This window comes from Nematolebias whitei, chromosome 1 (genome assembly GCF_014905685.2).
Source record: "Nematolebias whitei isolate Nwh7 chromosome 1, NemWhi1, whole genome shotgun sequence".
In the NCBI taxonomy this organism is placed as follows: Eukaryota; Metazoa; Chordata; class Actinopteri; order Cyprinodontiformes; family Rivulidae; genus Nematolebias; species Nematolebias whitei.
In genome coordinates, this window is record NC_056498.1 from 71,452,643 (window position 1) to 71,461,446 (window position 8,804).

Consider the following 8,804-nt stretch of genomic DNA (forward strand, 5'->3'; position numbering starts at 1 on the left):
ACACACACACACACACACACCCCGTAGGCTTTATATCTTTGCAGGGACTTTGCATTGATTTCCATTCATTTTTCATATGTTTCTATAGCCTAACCCTGACACTTACCCAAACATCCCAAACCTATTATCCCAAACCTTTTTTTCCTCACTAGCTCTCTAACGAGGCGTACACATTCTTCCCCGCTCCCTGTTCTCCTCCTGCTTTTTTGCTCTCTCTCTCTGTGTATCGGAGCACCTCCTATTTTTACACATCTTTCCAAAATGAAAACTGCTGTTTTGAATCTGACCAACTGGACTTTCGACGTAAATTACAAAATCTTTTCAACAAAGTGACAGGGTCCTGGAGAACCCTCATCTGCTCGGACGACACACATGCAGCTGGATAAATCTCTGGGAGGGATGTGTCTATCTCTGCTGTTGATCGAGGACGTGGAAATTGCATATAATTGTATTTATGATAACAGGTTTCCTGTTTTTGGAATAGTCTGGATCCTGATAATCAACATACAAAGAAGACGGTCTCAGCTAATTTGGACCTAGTCAGGCTGCAGCCTTTGTGAAGGTTGATTTGTGCTTTGAGGACTCAAAATCAGCAGATTTTTGAGCGAAACCGTAAATTGGAAGTGATTTGAATCGCAGGTCACCTGTGGCTTTGGAACTTGTCAGCATGAACATGACCTTTGAAGAGGTTCGTAAGCACGGACCAGCAGAATGCACCCTAATCTGGCCATTTCAGATCTTGGAAGTTATCAGTACAGACTCTAGGCTGACGGAAAAATAGTCTGCCTGAATAAATCAACAATTGTGGTTATCTGAATTGGACTCCCGACTGGCCTCGAACAGGCCGACTTATCAATTTCTCCTGGGATTGTACTTATATAGCGCCTTTCTATCTTATTTCAAGATACTCAAAGCACTTTACACTACAATCTGTGTCCTCATTTACCCATTCATACAGCACTCTACTAGATCTCTACAAAGCTAATTGAACAAATCATTCTAAATAGACTAATTAGTGCTTTATCACATTCATACACTGATGGGACACACTTCAGAGGCAACGAGGGGTTAAGTGTCTTGCCCAGGGACACTTCGACACGTGACTGCTTTTGGATTCGAACCCCCAACTCTCGCATTGGAGGACGACTGCTCTAACCACTCAGCCACAGCCGCCCTGGGAAATATGTAAACTAAGGAAAAGCGTCATCTATCACACCCAAAAAGGGCACTGCTTCTAATGGGGCCCATGCTTTGGGCCCCATAAGGACAAGTGGGTCCTCACAACATTGTATGTGTTGGAAAAATGGGCCTTACAAGGCAGCAAATGCAAAGACAAACACAATGATAATCTCTCATCTCACCGACTTCTCTCTTATTATGTGAGGATTTTCCTTCTGATGGGAACTCCAGCAACAGGCCATCTAATTAGCCATAGATGGACGATTTCCAATACAAGGAAATGAGCAAAGACCTGCCAGTGAAAAAAAATCATTTCAACTCAGACACAAGAGAAGAGGCTTCACACCACATCTGTTATGAGGCAGCATTTGTAGAAGAAAATGTTTTTTCTTTGTGGTATTGACTTGGTATTTTAACGATTGTACATCAGCTAAGGAAAACTGATGACTGTTTGGTTTTAGCTTTCACCATAAAAAACAAACAAAAGAACAAAAAATAGGGAAACAACAAAAGAATGGTTGGGAAAATGTGAAATAGGGCCATGAGAAGTTATTGCTCTTTAACAATTTGTCAAGGAAGCTGACTGTGACCCGGAAGAAGTAAAAAAATATTGCTTTCCTTTCAGTTGCATGTTCAAGACCTTGTTTAAGTTTAATAACAGTAGACAATCCCAGGTGGACTGTGAGCCTTTCAGTGCAATTTAACTCTAAAGGCGTTTTCACATATGAACAGCTGAGATGTTCAGAAGAATACAGTCTGGTCTGAACTTTTTCTACAGATGCTGTCCACATATTTGATTTCACATTTGCAAGAGTTGGTGTGGAGGAGCATCTGTCTGCAGATTGCATAAGAAAGTACTCCATGAATGAAGCTTCTTGTATTGCACAGAGTAACACAGGCAATGAACATCATTCCCAAATTTCACTTAGGTTGATATCTGTTTATTTATTAAGTTCCAGTTCACAACAAAAGTCATCTCAGGTGTAAAAGCATGCAAACATTTGAAAATTCCAGTTATTTTCAATAAATAATTGGCTGGGTGACTCAGAGAGTCACCAAATTCAATCAGTTTATTTATATAGCGCCAAAATCACAACAAAGTTGTCTCAGGGCCCTTTACAGGAACATTCACATACATAAAGAGCCAATTAGTAAAGTTCTCTATCTAAGGAGGCCAGCAGACAAGATGAATCTTAGCTTCATTGTAGTCTCCCATCCTGAGCAAGCACAGTGGCAATGGTGGAAAGGAAAAACTCCCTTTTAAAAGGAAGAAACCTTCAGCAGAACCAGGCTCAGGACAAGCGGCCATCTGCTTTGACTGGCTGGTTTGAGAGGACAGGAAGGAGAGATAAATGAACACAGAATGATAGGTCCAGATATAGGTCCAGGTGTGCTTGAAAGACAAAAAAAAAAACAACAACACATGTTAATGATAGAAAAAATAATTACAAATACAAAAGTTGAGCAGAGTAAGTAAAGACAGTAGCAGAGTGAAATGGTCAGTTTGTTCTCCAGCTGTCTAAGCCTATAGATATAACTAAGGGGCAGCTCAGGAAACCCAACTATAGGATTTAGCACAAAGGAAAGTCTTAAGCCTAGTTTTAAAACTGGATAATGTGTCAGCCTCACAGACAGAGATTGGAAGTTGGTTCCACAAGAGAGGAGCCTGATAACTGAAAGATCTGCCTCCAATTCTGTTTTTGAAAATTCTAGGAACCACAAGTAAACCTGCAGCCTGAGAGCGAAGTGCTCTGTTAGGAAAATATAGAACAACAAGATGTGTAATATAAGATGGAGCTAGGTTGTTGAGAGCTTTGTAGGTTAGAAGTAAGATTTTGAATTATATTCTGGATTTGACAGGGAGTCAATCGAGAGAAACTAAAACTGGAGAAATATGATCTATCCTACTAACTCTAGTTAAGACAATGGCAGCAGCATTTTGGATCAACTGAAGAAGTTTTAAAGAAGTATTTGGACACCCAGATAATAAACCATTGCAATAGTCCAGTCTAGATGTGACAAATGCATGGACCAGTTTTTCTGCATCATTTTTAGATGTTTCTAATTTTAATGACATTACGCAGATGGAAGAAGGCCGTTCTAGTAACGTTTTAATGTGGGGGATAAAAGACATGTCCTGATCAAAAATAACACCAAGATTTTTAACATTAGAGCTGGAGGCCAGATTAATGTCATCTAAGGAGGGAGAAAGACTGAAAAATTCATTCCTAAGGTGCTCAGGTCCAAAAACCAAAACCTCAGTCTTGTCTGTATTAAAAAGGAGAAAATTAAGGGTCATGCAGGTTTTTATGTCTTTAAGACATGCTTGTAGTCTAAGTAGCTGATTGGATCATTGGGTTTAATGGACAAATATAATTGTGTGTCATCAGCATAACAATGAAAATTTATCCCATGCTGTTTAATAACTTTACCTAATGGAAGCATATATAAAGTAAAGAGTATTGCCCCAAGCACTGAGCCCTGAGGAACTCCATGAGTAACTTTGATGTATAAAGATTTATTATTTACATTTACAAACTGGAACCTGTCAGATAGATATGATTTAAACCATTTAAAGCTGTTCCTGTTATCCCAATATCATATTCAAGCCTCTGTAGTAAAATATTGTGATCAACTGTATCAAATGCAGCACTGAGGTCTAACAGGACCAGTATGAGACACAAGCCCATTGTCTGAGGCCATGAGAAGATCATTAGTGACTTTTACTAGTGCTGTTTCTGTGCTATGATGAGCTCTAAACCCTGACTGAAACTCTTCAAACAGATTATTTCTTTGTAGATGTTCATGCAACTGAGCTGCAACTATCCATCCATCCATCCATTTTCTTTACCCGCTTATTCCATTTTGGGTCACGGGGGTCGCTGGTGCCCATGTCCAGCAGTCACTGTGCGAGGGGCAGGGTACACCCTGGACGGGTCGCAAGTCCATCACAGGGCCACATAGAGACAAACGAGACAAACAACCATTCACTCTCTCACTCACACCTAGGGACAATTTAGAGTTACCAATCAGCCTAACATGCATGTTTTTGGACTGTGGGAGGAAACCGGAGTACCCGGAGAAAACCCACGCATGCACGGAGAGAACATGCAAACTCCACCCAGAAAGGCTCCTGGACCGGGGTTTGATCCAGGGACCTGCTCGCTGAGAGGCAGCAGCTCTACCAGTTGCGCCACCGTGCTGCCCGAGCTGCAACTAATTTCTCTAAATTTTTTTAGATGAAATTTAGGTTAGATATAGGTCTATATTGGACAGAATTTCTGAACCAAGGTCAGACTTCTTACGTAAAGGTTTAATTACAGCAACCTTAATGCGCTGTGGTACATAACCATCCATTAAAGACAAATTAAGTAGATCCAAAATGTGGACATTAATTAGGGGAAATGCCTCTTTAAACAGTCTGGTTGGGATGGGATCTAGCAGACATGTGGATGGTTTGGATGAGGCTATTATTTTTGACAATTCAGAGAACTCAACAGGACAAAAACTGTCCAGACATAAATCAGGCTCTAGTGAAATTTTTAAAGTTGCCTCATTTGAGAGGGGAGGGGACTAGAGATACTGGAAGGAAGGATGGTTTGAATTTTCTCTCTAATTGAAATAATTTTATTTATAAAGAATCTCATGAAGACATCACTACTTATAGTTGTAGGGATACATGGTTCTACAGAAATGTGCCTTTTATTTAGTCTAGCAATAGTACTAAACAGAAACTTAGGGTTATTTTTATTCTCATCTATTAAAGATGAGTAATATAAAGTTCTAGCTTTACGGAGAGCTTTGATATATGTTAGCAGACTATCTTTCCAAGTTAAATAAAATTCTTCAACATTAGTAGAGCGCCATTTTCTCTCCTGGTTTCTAGATGCCTGCTTTAAAGTATGTAACTCCGAATTGAACCAAGGAGCCAGTTTCCTCTGATTGATTACTTTTTTTTTTCAGTGGAGCAATTTTATCAAGTGAAGTTTGCATTGAAGTTGTAAGATGATCAACTAGATGATCTAAGTCACTGTTCTCTGATGCATTACTCTGCAAGACAGAGGAAAACATTGATGGAAGAGATTGTTTAAATTTGGTTATAGCATTTTCTGATAAGCACCTGCTGAGATGAAATTTACTCTCAGTGACTGTGTAGTCATTTAATGTAAACTCAAAGGTTATTAAAAAATGGTCGGACAGAATAGGATTTTGAGGAACTATTACCAAGTCCTTAATCTCTATACCATAGGTCAGAACTAAATCAAGAGTGTGATGATAAGAATGAGTAGATGTGCGGACGTTTTGGGTAAAACCAAACGAGTCTATTAAATTATTAAAGGCTATGCTTAAGCTATCACTTTCAACATGTACATGAATATTGAAATCACCCATTATTATTATTTTATCAGTATTTAATAGCAAGTCAGTTAAAAATTCTGAGAATTCAGAAAAAACTGAGAGTAAGCACCTGGTGGACGATGCATTGCCTTGCAAAAGTATTTGGCCCCCTTGAACTTTTCAACCTTTTGCCACATTTCAGGCTTCAAACATAAAGATATAAAATTTTAATATTTGTGAATAATCAACAACAAGTGGGACACAATCGTGAAGTGGAATGAAATTTATTGGATGTGTCAAACTTTTTTAACAAATAAAAAACTGAAAAGTGGGGCGTGCAATATTATTCGGCCCCTTTACTTTCAGTGCAGCAAACTCACTCCAGAAGTTCAGTGAGGATCTATGAATGATCCAATGTTGTCCCAAATGACTGATGATGATAAATAGAATCCACCTGTGTGTAATCAAGTCTCCGTATAAATGCACCTGCTCTGTGATAGTCTCAGGGTTCTGTTCAAAGCGCAGAGAGCATCATGAAGACCAAGGAACACACCAGGCAGGTCCGAGATACTGTTGTGGAGAAGTTTAAAGCCGGATTTGGATACAAAAATATTTCCCAAGCTTTAAACATCCCAAGGAGCACTGTGCAAGCAATCATATTGAAATGGAAGGAGTATCAGACCACTGCAAATCTACCAAGACCCGGCCGTCCCTCTAAACTTTCATCTCGAACAAGGAGAAGACTGATCAGAGATGCAGCCAAGAGGCCCATGATCACTCTGGATGAACTGCAGAGATCTACAGCTGAGGTGGGAGAGTCTGTCCATAGGACAACAATCAGTCGTACCCTGCACAAATCTGGCCTTTATGGAAGAGTGGCAAGAAGAAAGCCATTTCTCAAAGATATCCATAAAACATGTCCTTTAATGTTTGCCACAAGCACCTGGGAGACACACCAAACATGTGGAAGAAGGTGCTCTGGTCAGATGAAACCAAAATCGAACTTTTTGGACACAATGCAAAATGATATGTTTGGCGTAAAAGCAACACAGCTCACCAACCTGAACACACCATCCCCACTGTCAGACATGGTGGTGGCTGCATCATGGTTTGGGACTGCTTTTCGTCAGCAGGGATAGGGAAGATGGTCAGAAGTGATGGGAAGATGGATGGGGCCAAATACAGGACCATTCTGGAAGAAAACCTGTTTGAGTCTGCAAGAGACCTGAGACTGGGACGGAGATTTATCTTCCAACAAGACAATGATCCAAAACATAAAGCCAAATGATTTATCTTCCAACAAGACAATGATCCAAAACATAAAGCCAAATCTACAATGGAATGGTTCACAAATAAACGTATCCAGGTGTTGGAATGGCCAAGTCAAAGTCCAGACCTGAATCCAATCGAGAATCTGTGGAAAAAGTGGAAGACTGCTGTTCACAAACGCTCTCCATCCAACCTCACTGAGCTCGAGCTGTGTTGCAAGAAGAATGGGCAAGAATTTCAGTCTCTCCATGTGCAAAACTGATAGAGACATACCCCAAGAGACTTGCAGCTGGAATTGCAGCAAAAGGCAGCGCTACAAAGTATTAACGCAAGGGGGCCGAATAATATTGCACGCCCCACTTTTCAGTTTTTTATTTGTTAAAAAAGTTTGACACGTCCAATAAATTTCATTTCACTTCATGATTGTGTCCCACTTGTTGTTGATTCTTCACAAAAAAAATTAATTTTATATCTTTATGTTTGAAGCCTGAAATGTGGCAAAAGGTTGAAAAGTTTAAGGGGGCCAAATACTTTTGCATGGCACTATATATAACAACTAATAAAAGTGGCTTTTCTGATTTCCATTTAGGATGAGAAAGACTGAGGGACAGTGATTCAAACGCATCATAACTAATAACTGGTTTGGCAATAATCAATAATCCTGACTGAAAAATAGAATCTACTTCTCCACCTCGGCCAGTTGTTTTAGGAACATGAAAATTTAAATAATTAACAGGAGTGGATTCATTTATACTAACAAAATCCTCCTGTTGTAGCCAAGCTTCTGTCAGACAGAATAAATCAATATGATGATCAGTTATCAGTTCATTAACTAACAGGGATTTAGAGGAAAGAGATCTGATGTTCAATAATCCACATTTAATGATTTTATAATTTTGCTCTGGTAAAATAACTGTGTTTATTTTAATCAGATTTTTATGGTTTATATTTTTAGAGCTGATTTTTGGTTTATTTAATTTGAGCCGTGGGCGAGTTGACACTGTTTCAATGGGGGTGTGGGTGGGTAACAGAGGAGAAGCAACAGAGAGGTGTGGAGGACTACAACTCTGCTTCCTGGACTGGACCCTGGGTTGTCAATAATTTTGGGTATAAACAAAATCAGCCATATTTCTTTTTTTTTTTTTTTTCTTTTTTTATAGATGGCCTCCCTTCTCCCCTTACAGCCATCCTCTCCACACCATTATTATGAAATATTTATTATAGTGACTATCTAGTGTAGGTTTTTTTTTTTTTTTTTAATAGGATAGAAAGAAAGAAAAGACAAAGTAAGACTCCAAAATATAAGAAATATACACAAAGAGAGCACACAGCAAAACACCCGGCCACTGTCTGTTCACCTGCAAAGAACATGACAAAACACAGCAACAAAATACATATGTATAAAGAACTTAAAATATTCATGGCTTTGCAGTAAGTTTCCATAAATATATATACCCATACCTACGCCTATATACATACATACATACATACACATGAATATACATTCATATACATATCTATATATCTACATATAAAGCCTACATAAGCATCCCTGCTTCTATTTGTGTGTGGTTGTGAGCATGCATAAGTGTATAAGGCTTCTCTAATAAAACATTTAATAGTAACTGTGAAGCAGCAGAGACCCGACCCCCAAGACCAGAGGCAGACGAAAAAGGGGGGACCAGAGCCCAAGACCCCAGGAGGGACACCGACCGTGGAGCCCCCAGAGCCACCCACACAGGACGAACCACTCACCCACCCCCCAGAACGGACCACAGGGGAGAACCGGAAAATCCCCACCAGCGACCACATACAGTGACCCCCCGGGGCCAACAGCGACAAACTCATAGGCCTCCGTCGGAACCCGCCGCACCGATGTAGGTCCAGGTCCGGGCACCGAGGCCCGGGCACCGAGGACTCACACCACCCAGGCCAAGGCCCGACAGGGCCAGAGGACCCGAGCCCCACCAGGCAGACACCAGGCCGAGCCGACACACGCCCAAGCGCCCAGCCCCCGA